At 45.6% G+C, this 15,347-nt stretch overlaps 1 pseudogene; it reads left to right on the top strand.

The window, feature by feature from the left end:
- Positions 1–932: 932 nt before the first annotated feature.
- Positions 933–15,099, top strand: LOC103648760 (40S ribosomal protein S4-like; annotated as a pseudogene).
- Positions 15,100–15,347: the final 248 nt, after the last annotated feature.

Consider the following 15,347-nt stretch of genomic DNA (forward strand, 5'->3'; position numbering starts at 1 on the left):
GCGCGACAACTCTCTGGTTGTCGGCTGGTTGTGCTCGAGACATCCTGTCCATGGTGGCCTTTGTTTCCGGGCAATCCCTTGTTGGGTGTGCGCAATCCTCGCCATGAAACAGGCAGTAATATCTGCGTAGTTGCTGCACCCGTCCCCGGCCCCGGCCTCGCGTGCCATTGTCGCGGCCCTAGGGGAGATATTCCTGATGACGAGTGGCCTCGCCAGCGGGGTGCTGGTTGGCTATGTTGTGCACCTGCTGCTGACTGCGGCTGTCCCATCCGGAGTCTGACTACGAAGGCCTTGTCTAGGTTCGGATGGACTGCGGAGGGTCCTTGGGCTTTCTCTGAGACTCGACCTTTCGCTAATGGAGCTCTTCGGATCTGGCGTACTTCTCGAACAACTGATAGAGCTCTTGGAGATTTTTGGGTGGGTCCCTGATGCAGTGCCTGTATAGGACGCCAGCCCTAAGGCCATTGATGGTGTAGTGTATCGCGATGTGGTCGTCGACCGAAGGCAATTGTGACTTGAGAGTCAGGAACTTGCGGTAGTACTCCTGTAGGGTTTCCTTCTCTTGCTGTTTGCAGAGTGATAGCTCGGCCAAAGCATTGGTGTCGGGTGGGTATCCTTGGAAGTTGAGCAGAAACTTGTCTCGGAGTCCTTTCCAGGAGTCAATGGACAATGGGGGCAACCTGGTGTACCAGGTCAAGGCCGAACCCTCGAGGGCGATGATGAAAGACTTGGCCATTGTGGCGTCATCCCCTCCGGATGATGCGACAAAGACTTGGTAGCTCATGATGTATTGTGCTGGGTCGGTGCTGCCATTGTACTTAGGGTAGGTCCCTGCCCTAAAGTTGGCGGGCCACGGTGACACTTGGAGTTGCGGAGCCAGGGGGCTTCGCTCATCAAGGTAGTTGACGCCTTGGAAAGCTGCGGCATGCGGGATGAAGGGCCCGCGCTGGGGTATGAATAAGTCTCAGGCTGGGCCCGCGCTGGGGTGGGCCGTGCTGCAGATCATGCTGGCCTTCACTCTGCATGAGCGCAATCTCTTGCTCGAGTTCCCGGGCTCTGTGCTCCTCGTCTCGTATCATCTGTCACACCTTGGCTTGCGCGGTGACACGTTGGCGCTTGGCCTCGAGGATGCCTTTCTGTTTTTGGAGGTTGCGGTTCTTGATGCGCAGGGCCCGTAGCTATAGCTATTCTTCGGTTGAGACACCGATGACTTCGCCGTCCTCTGTTGCGTCTTCGCCCTCTGGTGGAGTGAAGCCCAGGGGTTGTGCTTGTGGTAGTTCTCCGGAGCTGCAGGTGCATAGGGTGCCTTTGGGAGTGGGGTGTTGGTGGCGTTGTCTCTTGCTGAGAGCTTTGTCTTCGCATGCTTCTTGGGGGTGTTGTCTGCGAGGGCCTTGCCTTTTTTATCGGCTAGCAGCGCTGCCTTCGCTGCTTTGTCGACGGACGGGGCTGCCTTCGAACTAGCTTTCTTGGGTGCCATCACGGGGGGTTTGTTCGTAGCACGAACGGTGGGCGCCAAATGTTGGAACTTGCTCTCCTGATGCAAGTAGATCCAACGGATGAGTGGAAAGAGTGCAAGAAAAGTTTAGTGTGGGATGACAATTGCTCTATTAATTTGGCCTCTCAAGGGCACTATACGGGGGTATTTATAGGTACTCGAGTGTCCAACGTCCCAAGGCAAGGACGTTAATGCCCTCGGGTACCCGGACTATCTTCAGAATATTCCCATAAAGGGAGGTTACAGACCGTCATTACAAAAAAGCTATTACAGACGAGGCCTGTAACATACTTGTCCGCGCGGGGTTCGTTACAATGGGCCGAATCCCACGTGGGCCTCCGGGCGAGATGAGGACGCGGGACTAGCAGACTTCGTCGGTGTTTGGCCTTCGTCTTGTGATGGAGAGGACGAAGGGCGACCGCGCTGGTCATCTCACCTTCGTTGGTGCAGCGAGGCGACGAAGCCTTCGAGCGAAGGGTAGCGTCTTTGCCTTCGCCCCAACAGCGAGCACGGTTGATATATCAGTTTCATAACACTCTGCAGAGGTTGCGCACTTTACCCACAAGCCGTGATTCCATCTTGCCTCGGGCTGATCAAACCCTTAAACACTACCAAGGTGAATAGGCAGGGTTTCACTACATAGCCTTTACAAAGATTCCCTGAGGCTGTAGCCGCCTGTTAGGTTTCCTAAATGTACTGCACTCCTCCCCAAGGGGCAAACCACCCTTGGCAGAGCGAGCCGCATACACCGAGCCCCATTGACGGCACGACGGCCAAGCGAACTACATCTCAGTTCTTCTAATTATTCAGCTAAGGGCGTCCCATTCCACCCTCATGGTTGCACTGTTTTCCCGGGCGGTCATCCAATGAACCAGTCCTTATGGAGAGGCACTCGAGAAACAGCTCGAGTCCCCTTAAATGTCACAGTACCATCATCATAATCAAAAGGGAAAACAGCGTATCATAGATAATCTCATCATGTTCATTGATTAATGTGGAGCACTAGCATATAGCTAAACCAAATAACCCAACCAAAATAGGTAAACAAGGACAAGATAAAGCAAAAGCTAGTCAATCCTTAGGTATAAACTGTGTGAATGCGGGGAGTGAATTATAAGAATGAGTAGGACATAGATGGGTCAAGGGACACTTGCCTTCACCAACCGAGGCCGCGCCGAGGAAGGGCGCGGGGAGCGCAGGCCGCCGCTAGGGCACGGCGCGGGGCCACGAGGAGACGCGCGGGGCCCGCCAGGGGGCGCGGCCGCCGGGGCACGAGCCACCGCAGGGCACGGCCGCCGGGGGAGGGGCACGGCCGCGGGGAGGGAAGCCACTGGGCGAGAGGGCACGGTTGCCGAGGCGCGGGACCGGGCGGTAGGGCCGCTGGGGGCACGGGGCCGCGGGGCTGGGCGCGGGACGCGAGCGAGCAGAACGCCGAAGTGCGGGGTGCGGGGCCGCCAGGGAGGGGCGAGCCACCGGGGGCGCGGGGCCGGGCGCGTGGGGCTAGCAGGGGCCGCGCAGGGGGCGCGCGACGGGGCAGCAGGGGGCGCACGGGGAAGAAGAAAGAGGAAATGGGAGGGTGATTGAGGGAGAGGGAGGGAAAGGGAAGGGGAGCTCACCTCGGGGATCCAATTCCGTCGATAACCGTCACCAAGACATAGGGCACAACAGGGAAGAGAGAGAGAGGGAGTTCTGCGCGGGAGAATTGAATGAGGGAAAGAGAGACAAGGGGAGGGGGCGCATGGGGGAGGGGTAGGGCGCCAGGGGCGCGCAGGCCAGGCCGGGCCGGGCTGGGTCGGGCCGGGCTGGGTCGTGTCGTGGGTCAAAATCCCACGACACGCACAACCACTGATCGGAATCCAAACGCGAATTGAAAACCAAAACGAGACTAGAAAAACACACGATTAAACACGACATCAGACAAAGAAATATGCCTCGGCATGATGCAACACCCATGACAACTTAGGTTTTTGTTTACACGGAAAACGGACACCAGTCACTATACTGCTTTGAAATTAGGAAGAAGGAGAGAAACGAGAAGAGAGAAGAGAGTAACGCCTGAATTTGGTGAGTATTAAAGAAGAAAAAATTCTACCCCCAAATTCAGGGCGTTACAGTGTATTTTCATGATTCTATGTGAAATTTTAGCCAAAGATACCTAATGGTTAATTAATGGTGATTTTCTAAAGTTTGGGGGCTTAGTGGTGCTTTCTACTACCACTCTAATTGAAAAATGTCAAACAACAGATTTCCCAATTTTTCTAGTTTCTTCTTTGTGCAAGAGTAATCATTCCTAAAGTTGGTTATTTTTACTTATAGGGGATGGGTTGTATGATTTCTTAGAATATATGATCTTTCTCATGGGGCAGGGGTGTGGTGTGTTCCACTGTATTTTCACCTTAGTTTTATATTTTTCCCTTATAGTATGCATCATAAGTACTTGGGGAAAAATAGGGTTGCACACTGTTTCCCACTTTTAGTCTCTCTTTTGATTTATTTGAAGTATTGGCAAAATCCATGTTTTATTTGTTTAACCCACTTACTGTGATACTCTTGGGTGGTTACTATTTTTATAGTGGTACAATAGTGGTCAAGGGTGTACTAAATTTTTCTTATCACCTTTGCATATGTCCTCATATTTTTAATCATTATCTTTCTTAAATACTTAATACCTAAATAAAATCATAAATTTCAGATCAGTACTGGACTAGGGTTTCATATATTTTTCTTATGAACTTTATCACTTAATCATGCTAGGAAAGATAGTATTGCTCTCTGGTTTCCAATTTTAGTGTCCTTTTCTATTTTCCCAAGGTTTGGGCATAAATAGGTTTTAGTGAACAAACCTTTCTTAACCTTGTGTACTGGGGTAATTAGTATTTTTTGATGTTGTAACTACATGCTACGCAGCCTCACAATTTTTCTCAGTTCCACTGTAACTGTTCTTCTATTTGTCCCTCTATTTTCTTGTTTTAGGCAGTTTTCGACATTAATTCAAAAGTCCTTAATTAGATACATAAACTACCTGGTTTTATATTTTTAACAGATAGATCACTTTATTTGTGGTGGAGCAAAATTGGTTTCACAATTTTTGGGCTAGTATTACTCACGTTACCAATTTTTGAAGTTCTCTACTGAAATAAAAGGAAAGTTAAAACGAACAAGAAAAGAAAAGAAAAGCAAACTTGCGCTGGGGTCCATGGGCTTTTCTACTGTTCATATTAAATCTAGGTCCCTAGAGCACTATTCATTCACGTCACTGATATTACGAAAACCCTCTCGATTCTTCCCATTCTTAACCCGTGCTCCACCCTCGCCGGAATAGTACAGCGTGAACTCCGATGAGCGATTGTACCTTACCGGCGGCTGTAGCGGGTTGGGGAAATGGTCGGGGAGTCTTGTGGGGGTCCGACGAACTTGATGACGGCGGCGATTGGTCGGAGGAGGCCGGTGGCGTCCGGTCCTCGCGTACAAGCGGGCGGGGAAGGTCTGGCGGCGGTGATCTTCGCCTCTGGTGGGGGTAGGCTTCTAAGGAGAAGCCTGGGAGCTTCACCAGGCTTTGGTGAAGGCGTCCGTGTGCTTCGACTCAGCAATGGCGGCTCGGATTGGCCGATCCACGTTCACCGACGGGCGCGCGTCGAGTGGCAGACGGGAGCAGACCTCACCGGCGTGGTAGGGGTCAATTAAACCGGTCAGCGAGCTATGGGAAGGTGTTGGGGAGCCGCTGGCGAGCTTAGCTGGGCGTGGGAGTGACTAGGGCGAGCTGGCCACGGTGGCCGGTCTTTGAAGGATGAGGTGGGTCGCGGGGAGGTCGTCGAAGCTGCTGGATGGCTCGGGAAAGCTAGGCGCGGTGCGGAGGGAGTGACAGGGAGGGTGGCCATGCATGAGGGCGGACTTTATAGCCGCTCGTGGGCACGACATGGGCATGGGCGCGGGGGGGGGGGGGGGGGGGGTCGACCACGCACGGAGGCACGCGATGCAGTGGCCAGTCCGCGCTCGGCCGGTCAGGCAAGGCATCGAGCGCGTGGCAGCATTCGGTCTAGTCATTTTCAAGCGCTAATTGGCCCGTGATCTTCTCGTAACTATCCAAAATCCCTGCACAAGATATCTTCCTTGTCGTTTACCCTTTGTTTCCCATGCAGTGCTCGAGCGGATTTGATCTCGGGTTGGCGAGATACGAGGAGGTGAAGTTGGGTCTGTCGCCCAGCTGGAACCCGAGACCAAAGTCAAGCAAAATCATGTCAAACTTTGCTAGAGTGTGCCTAGGATATTTTGGCGCCATTTTGTTATTTGGACCAAGTGGTTTTGAGTTTTGGAACAAGGTGAATGCGGTTGATCTTTGTGAGAGGGTTGGATTTCAGAAATCTGAAATCCTGATTTTTATTTGAAGTCCCCACTTGAGTGGCTTGTTTGAGGATTTTGCAAAACTCTTTTGGGTAAACTTTATTACTATATTTTGTAGGTTATTTAGTGTACTACAACTCTGTTAGTTGGTCCAAATCATGATTTTGTGTTTCACATAGCCTTTTACTAGATTTCCTTTTGGTACTCAAATGGCTTAAATAGGGTAGTTCTAGGGTTTGAGCATTTTCCCACTTTGAGGTGCATGATGTGGTTAGGGTATGACCTCTATGGTGATTAATACTTAGTTATGACTGGGCTCCTCAAGTTTGGTGTCTTTTGCTTCAACTAAAACTCATGTGATAATGGTCACAATGTGGGTACTGAAGGAAAAACCCTGAGTAACACTTGGGGTGTTACAACCCTCCCCCTTAAAAGAATCTCACCCCAAGATTCGGGTCAGGGTCCTCCAAGGGTGAGGAAAGGTTACAACTTTCTTTCATGGTATTGGTTAGCTTTATAAGGTTCACTAGAAATTCTGCTCTTCGAATGTCATCCTCTTTGCAACTTTAGAAGGAAGCCCTTTTTGTCCTAGTTTTATAGCTTAACTCGGTTTTTTAAGAGCATCTTTCTTATATTTGGAATCAGAGGGCAGGGGGGTTGGGGCATGGTTACGTATCGACATCATTAGGTAGACAATCAGGGTAGTTCGCACGCAGAAAATCCTCAGTCTCCCATGTAGCCTCTTCTTCCGTATGGTTGCTCCATTGGATCTTATACATCTTGATCGTCCTTGCACGAGTTGATCTTTCCTTGCAATCCAGAACCTTGGAGGGGTGTTCTTGGTATGATAGATCTGGTTCTATCTCAACATTTGGCTCGGTTATGACCTCTGTTGGTAATCGAACACACTTCTTCAATTGGGATATATGGAACACATTGTGGATGGCAGACATCTTTGGAGGTAACTTAAACTTGTATGCCACGGGTCCACATGCTTCTACGATCTCATAAGGTCCAATGTAGAGAGGGGCTAGCTTTCCCTTGATCCCAAATATTTGCACTCCTTTCATGGGTGAAACTTTCAGATATACGTAATCTCCCACTTCAAATTGTAGGGTTTTCCTCCTCTTGTTGTGGTAACTCTTTGCCTGGCCTGAGCAGCTTCTAGGTTCTTCCTGATTACTTTGACTTTTCTTTTGGCTTTCGACACCAGGTCGGGTCCAAAAATTTCTCTCTCTCTCTCCGGGCTGTGACCAGTTGAGGGGTGTTCGACACCTTCTTCCATACAGGGCTTCAAAAGGTGCCATCTTCAAACTGGATTGATAATTGTTGTTATAAGCAAACTTTGCCAAAGAGAGACACTTGTCCCTGTTCTTGCCGTAATCGATTACAAAGCCCTCAGCATATCCTCAAGGATCTGATTTACCTTTTTTGTCTGACCATCAGTTTGAGGGTGGTAAGCCGAACTTCTTACCAGCTTGGTTCCCAAGGACTCTTGCAATTGCTCCCAAAATCGAGCTATGAATTGGGCTCCTCGATCAGAGACAATTGTTCGGGGTAATCCATGCAAACACACAATTCAGTCAATATACAACTCTACATACTTATATGCCTAATCGGTGGTGTGCACTGGAAGAAAATGAGCCACTTTTGTTAATCGGTCCACAATGACCCAAATTGAATCATGATGTAGAGAGGTGTTGGACAGACCCACAATGAAATCCATGTTGATGTCGTCGCAGTTCCATGAAGGTATTGATAGGGGTTGCAAGGCACCAGCTGACTTTAAGTGGCTTGCCTTTATCCTCTGACATGTGTCACATTCCGACACATACTTGACTATTTCTCTTTTCATCCTAGTCCACCAATACAAGGGTTTCAGATCATGGTACATCTTGGTGCTTCCTAGGTGCATGGAGAATTTGGAGAGGTGAGCCTCATCCAAAATTTTCTTCTTGAGGTCCCTATTTTTACGAACCACCAGTCTGTCTTCGAACCATAGTATCCCCTTGCTGTCTTGGCGAAAGCACTTATACTTCTCCACTTTCTGGTTAAGATTCTCCTTGATGATTTGAACTCCCTTGTCACCTAGTTGGGCCATAATAATCTGGTCTAACAAGGTTGGTTCGACGGAGATGTAAGTCAAGGTACCAGAAGGAATTACTTCAATGCTCATCTTTCTCAACTCATCACATAAGGTATTGATGCGAGAATCCATCACCACACAATTGCATTGCGACTTTCGGCTTAGCATCTACTACCACATTAGCCTTTCTAGGGTGGTAATGCACTTCCAAGTCATAGTCCTTGATCAATTCCAGCCATCTTCTTTGTCTCATGTTGAGATCAGCCTGAGTAAAGATGTACTTGAGGCTCTTGTGATCTGTATAGATGTTGCAGCGAGTTCCCATCAAGTAATGTCTCCACATTTTTAGGGCATGAACCACGGCTGCCAACTCTAAGTCATGAGTAGGATAATTTTGCTCATGAGGTCTAAGTGCTCTTGACGCGTAGGCAATGACTCGGTTGTCTTACATTAAAACACAACCCAGTTCAGTGCCAAAGGCATCACAATACACATCAAACGACTTGTTGTTGTCAGGCTGCACCAACACAGGTGCTGTGGTCAGATGTTGCCTCAAGGTGTGAAAAGCATCTTAAATTTCTGACCCCATTCAAACTTTGCTCCCTTCTTCAACAGTTCTGTCATGGGCTTAGAAATTCGGGAGAAATCTGGAATGAATCGCCGATAATACCCTGCCAACCCTAGAAAACTCCGAATCTAACAGACAGTGGTGGGTGGCTTCCAATTCATCACCTCTTGCACCCTATCCGGATCAACTGCTATGCCATCTTGAGAGATAGTGTGACCCAAGAATTTGATCTCCTTCAGCCAGAAATCACACTTTGACAATTTGGCATAAAGGCGGTGTTCTCTCAAATGTTGGAGCACTACATGCAAATGACCAGAATGCTCTTCTTCATTTCTCGAGCATACTAAGATATCATCGATGAAAACCATCACAAATTTGTCCAGTTCAGGCATGAAGACTGAATTCATCAGGTACATGAAGTATGCGGGTGCATTCGTCAACCCAAACGACATCACCAGATATTCATACAGCCCATATCTGGTTGAGAAGGTCGTCATTGGAATATCACTTGCTCGTATCTTGATTTTGTGATAACCGGAGCGAAGATCTATTTTGGAAAACACCTTAGCTCCAACCAATTGGTCGAAAAGAACATCAATATGAGGCAAAGGATACTTGTTTTTGATAGTCACCGCATTGAGTGGGCGGTAATTTATGCATAATCTTAAGCTCTCGTCCTTCTTCTTCATGAACAAGGCTAGACATCCACTACTAGAAATATGCTTATTTAAGACACACATTTTAAGACGGATATCAATGTATTTTATAGAAGCGACTTTTATCATACGGTGATGAGTAAGGTAAGACAGTTTGCTAGAGATCCGTCTTTAATAAAAAAAGTGTTTTGAGACACTTACATCCTAACAAATGTCTTTATATTAATTTAAGACAGATTATTATTGAAAACCGTCCCAAATAAATATACCTTTTAAGTCATTAAGATTTCAAGAACTGTCTTAGACTGCGGTTAGTATATTAGACACTTCTGTATAAAAAACCATCTCAAATAAAGATATTATTAGAGTCGTCTATACTATAAGAACTGTCTTAGATGTTAGTGAGTATATTAGACACTCCTAATAATGAAACCGTCTCTTTATGATATTTATGATAAGACATACTGTGAAAAACGTAGTAAACAGTGAATTCAGATTAGTTGATGATATATATAATATTAAATGTAAAAGTTATCTCTACAACTTGACATAGATGATAAAATGGACCCACATGCGACCTGATCATTAATGTGTCACACAAGTCATCATTTTGCTAGACATCGTTCGTTTTGGAGAATTACAGTTTAATTTAATAAGATCTGAGTGGTTTAAAATCACGAAGAAGATTAAGACCTCTCTAGTGATATGACCAATTTAGATAATATAGTCATAGATATGGAATGAGTTTAGAGTTAATGTAAAATTTATTATTCTAATTCTTACTATAATTTCTATCTTGCACGTATATGTTGTAATAAACAGTAAAAGTGTGAACGTGTGTGACAGAGTCCAAGTCATGCCATGTACACTCTGTTGTGGGCCTGTGATTGAATTAAAAAAAATAAAGTCTAGCCCGCAAAAACTCTGGCATCCTCACTCCAAATTGGCTGCCAAATCCTCCACCAGCTCCAACCGCTAGGGCTGCATTCATCCACCTTCTGCTCGTCACCTCCTCCAACGCCGACTCATGCTCATCGATCGCCGCCTCGCCTAGGTCTCTCACCTCTCCAGACTTGCGTAGCTCCCTCCTGCTCGTCGCGTCGTCTACGGAATCTAGCCTGCGGCCATTGGCGGCTAGTGCCCCGCCGTGGTGCCATCCACCAGCAATCAGTGGTCGCGGTCTATCCCTTCTCACCCCTTCGGATCCGCTACGCGCGAGGCACAGCCGCGTCTATGGTCTGCCTGGCTGGTCCCTCCCTCTTCGCGCGTGACACGCCTCTCCAGGTCCGACCGGCGTCGAGCGCGCCACCGTGGACCCCCTCCTCTGCCTTAGATGACAACATTTGGTGAGTGGTGACGCAACTGGGCAGAGTAGTGAACTGGTGTTTGACACGATTGCCGGTGAGTTGCGAACTGGGTGAGGATCGACTTCTCATCTTCTTGTTCTTAAGTCTGAAAATTCACTCATAGTTCATTTGTGCAGTGTTTTTAGCCCATAGCTTTTAGATGCCTGGTCATTTTAGAGACAGTATGGGGGTCATGTAGGTTTTTGGTTTAGAAAATGGTACTTAAATGAAAGCAAATGAGATAAAAGGGTAACTTTGTATAGACAAGGAACATTGTCCAGCACTAGACAGGAGAGATCATGTCACATAAATCCTCAAGCTGAAACAAGAACATGTTCCACTGGATTTTATTATCCTTTTGTTATTAAATTTGGCCTGGGGCTTGGTAATATCTGAATCTGCCACTGCATAGAGTAGTTGAAATTGATTACAATGTTACCTTTTCAAATATATCGGCAACATCTTTTTTAGGACTATAACAGTTATCAAATTTGTGGAGTTCCTAAACGTGCGATACATCTCGACTATTGTTTGACAGAGATCGTGAAGATACTTTTTAAAATCAGTGTTCACATAAAGGTACCATTGGATTCGTATTTGAAAGCACTTCCATATGCTATGAATTGGTGTAAGAACTCCAGATATAAGATGTCGTATACCCAATTATCCATAGTGGTGGTCTTAATTCACCCTTTTGTTGCCGATGACGTTTCGTGCCGTAGCTGACATGTAAAGTCTATTCGGTCAGCTGTTAATCCAGGTTTTATCATTCTCGGTCTGTCTGGTGCCTGCCTTACTGTGTTTTTTTAACAGCCTGCCTTACTGTTATTGCTTCGAAATGGGAGGATACGCCATATTCTTGGTGTACCCATGATAATTAGCTTGGGAATTGATGATCCATTCAATTATTATGTCAGAAATCACAAGGCGACGATACTTTACATAAGATCTTATTGCTCTAACCAAAAGAAAGGCTTGACGCCTCTTAGATGTCATTGTGAACTGATGGTAAGCTCGCAACGGCGAATTAATCGTCTGTCACCAAATTAATTTAAGCACTTCCATATGCTATGAACTATGTTGTCATGATAAACATCATAATATATGATACATTGATGGTCAAAGTGTGGTGCTGGCAGGTCAAACCGCACTTTACATTTCGAAAAGGATGGAGTAATATTTTAGCCTTGATTTTAACATCCTTTTTTTGCAGAGTAGTGGATCAACATTATTCAAAATTTCGCTCCTGACGTCTGATATGTGGACAGTTGCCATTCAAGTTTTACTCTATCATCAACAGGTGTAGATTCCTGATCCAGAATACTATGTAAGATTATTAACATGTTACCCAATAATAATCTTACATAATTTGGTCCAACCCAAAGATACGTTAATTTAAACTCCCTAGATTATTTTGTGGAATCCCAACAAAGTTTATTCATTTGCTTGTACTCTATGAAGTGGAAGTTCTTGAGATGCCAAAAAAGCAGGGAAGTGCAGACACAACAGTCAAGATGAGCTACTTAAAAGTGAGGATAATTCAAAGGAGCGTGGTATCCCGAGAATAAGAACACTCCAGAGATGCAATATTTGAGGTTAGTATGCAGTAGTCGAGCCTGTTCATAGATTATTGTTAATGTTTTCTAAACTTGGTCTTATGCTAATAGTTTTTAATGAGTGGTTCTAACTGGACTGCTTCCAAATGTAGTCATTGGCTAAGCCAAAATTTGTATTTCATAAAGTAACTAAGATTAGTGTTTGTCTGGATCGTGACAAAATGGTGTTCTGGAATTTTAGCTCTCTCATCCCAGTCATCAGGCTTTACTGCATCTGGATCAGGAATTTTAGCTCTCTCATCCCAGTCCTCCAGCTTCTTGTCATCAGGGTCAGGAATGGTCTTGGATGGGATAAGTGGTGGCTCAAAATCATCAGCAGAAAGGAAGTTCGCCTTCTTCTTTTCTTCCCCATCTACCAAAATTCTGACCTCATTGTCTGGCTTCAAGATAGCCGTGTAGACATGAGAGAGCTTATCATATGGGACAAATGGTGGGAATTTGAGATGATGCTCAACATACTTTCCAGTCTTAGGATTCTTGTGCTTAAGGATGAAATGAACCTTGTTCGTTGATCCACACTTATCTAGACCAAACATAATAGTGTATGGAGTCTCATTATCAAACTCCTTGACATCCCATCCAGCATCGTGAGGGCGTATGTACTTAATGTAGGCACATGTGCATTCAAGGCCATTCTGAAGTCTCACTTCAAACTACTCCAAAAGGGATCCGACTGTTGCAGCCACGTAGCTGACTGCCTCTGCTGCATGTGCTGCATCAGGTTAGTATAAGTGAATGTCTCCTTCATTGTCATAATTAAGCTGTATTTGGTTGTGATTATGCTGAATTGAATTCTTTGGTACTAACATGGAATGCCTTGTGTTTGACCATCCCGTGTTGCTTCGCGACGTATAGAAACAATATTGTCTACGACATGTTCTTATGTTTGCTTGCGCTTTAGCTTGTAGCTGATGCAAATTCTTGTTGTTCTAAAGTCATTGTTAAGGCCTAATAGTTTATTGATATTTAACCAGCACGGTATATCGTTGGCTCATGGCAATGGCTGCTAACAGGTCTTCCGGCTGAGGTTGCTTGGCGACTACCATCATTCTACATGCATCACTTTTGTGGATTTCGTGATGGTCAGCTAAGCATACCTTCGCCTTCAAATTTGCGCAGCTTCTTTTTTTAGGGAAGTATTTTTTGCGCAAAAGTTGCTTGGCTTTTAGCATCGTTTTGATGGGTGAGGACACACATCGCCTCCAAATACTAGAACGCTAGGGATATTTGTTCTCTCAAATAAAGCTTTACCTATTATATTATATAATACTTCCGTAAGAAGAGCTATTAGTGGCTGGAGTGAATAGAATTTGGTTGGTCGGTGCCTCCAAGTTGTTTGGTCTGCCGTTCAAATGCCTTGTTATTCTGCAAGCTGTTTTAAGACTGGGCCTCAATTTTTTTCCAAGCAGAAAGTGCTACTGCCGCTCTCAACTGTAGTGGTGTGGTACTGGGATCCTTGCTAATAAGGTAAAACTCTGACTGATCTTCTTACGCTTTGCATTGAGGAAGGAGCTCTTCTGGGCGGTTGGATAAAAGAGTCATTCTAGTGTGTTTTCAGGGTGAGCCCGTCCAAGACGCTCGTGCGTCCCCGCGCCCCTCGCCAGCTGATGTCGTCCTAGGTATACATACAGGAGGTGCTGACGATGGCACTGCTCATATATAAGTAATAGAGATAGACATGTATGAAAAGGGTCTTTTGTTTTCAAGTAGTGTGTAGTTGATGTTACTTTTAACAGCTGATGCAATCTGGATGAGTCACCTATGAATGCCCTACTGGAATATGTTGCGCTTTTGTTGATCATTATTATTTTGCAATCCAGGCTAGGGGATTGAAGAAGCACTTGAAGAGGCTCAATGCACCCAAGCATTGGTTGCTCGACAAGCTTGGCGGAGCTTTTGTAAGTAAACAATATTTTCTAGCTTTGGTACCTACAATCTTATGTACTTCCCCATTTGTCTGATGCTTCAAGTTGGTCTTTTTTTCTGTGGGCTCCCAAGCCATCTTCTGGACCTCACAAGTCCAGGGAGTGCCTGCCTCTGATCCTCATCATCAGGAATAGGCTCAAGTATGCACTGACGTATCTTGAGGTCATTTCTATCCTGATGCAACACTATGTACTTGTTGATGGCAAGGTCAGGACTGACAAGACCTACCCTGCTGGGTTCATGGGTATACCTATATCTCTATTAATGCATAAAGATACCTATACACATATTTTGGTTGCTGATTTGTGGTGTCATTTTTTGGCAGATGTCATTTCCATCCCTAAGACAAATGAGAACTACAGGCTTCTTCCGTCTTCACCCAATCAGGGATGAGGATGCCAAGGTTAGGCCAACTCTCTTACACATCATCTCTCATTGTTCTAGTTGAGCATGATGATCTTGGTAGCTGTGTGAGGTTGCTGTTTTCATTAGTAGATCAGTGTACCTTATCCTTGCTATATTGTCCATATATGTTGTGTGCATGAAAGTCTTGCATTGAAAATGTCATGTGCTACAATCGTTAGGACTATTAATAGATGTTGCTCTGTCTATCTATCCATTTACATCACTGGAAATTTCCATGCCCTTTCATAGTACGCCTGTGAAAGCTCACTGCTTTTCTATTGGTTTGTGTGCAGTTCAAGCTCTGCAAGGTGAGGTCTATTCAGTTTGGCCAGAAAGGCATCCCCTACCTGAACACCTACAACGACTGCACCATCCGCTACCCCGACCTGCTCATCAAGGCCAACGACACCATCAAGATCGAACTGGAGACCAACAAGATCATGGACTTCATCAAGTTTGACGTCGGCAACGTGGTCATGGTGACCGGCGGGAGGAACACCGGGCGTGTAGGAGTGATCAAGAACAAGGAGAAGCACAAGGGCAGCTTCGAGACCATCCACGTGCTGCTTGGAGCTTTTTGCTATGTCTAGTTGTCTCCTATTTGTTGTACAGGAAAACATAGAATGAAATTCAAATTTGGTGGCCACAAAAGTGTGGAGACTTGAATTCATATAAAGTTAGGCTTAACATTAGTGCAAACAGTTGTATTTTAGTTTAGATTTAGAGTACACTTATGTATGTGTTGTTTGACAATGCTTATTTTTGATATATTGAATGGTACTTATTTATATTATATTAATTATAATGTTGTTCAATATATGTGTATGTATATTTCTCTTTCAAATTATTATAACGTGATATCTGAAAAAATGATTATAAATTGAAGAATGTACTGTCGTGTAAGTCAT

The sequence above is a fragment of the Zea mays genome, chromosome 2 (genome assembly GCF_902167145.1).
Source record: "Zea mays cultivar B73 chromosome 2, Zm-B73-REFERENCE-NAM-5.0, whole genome shotgun sequence".
Lineage (NCBI taxonomy): Eukaryota > Viridiplantae > Streptophyta > Magnoliopsida > Poales > Poaceae > Zea > Zea mays.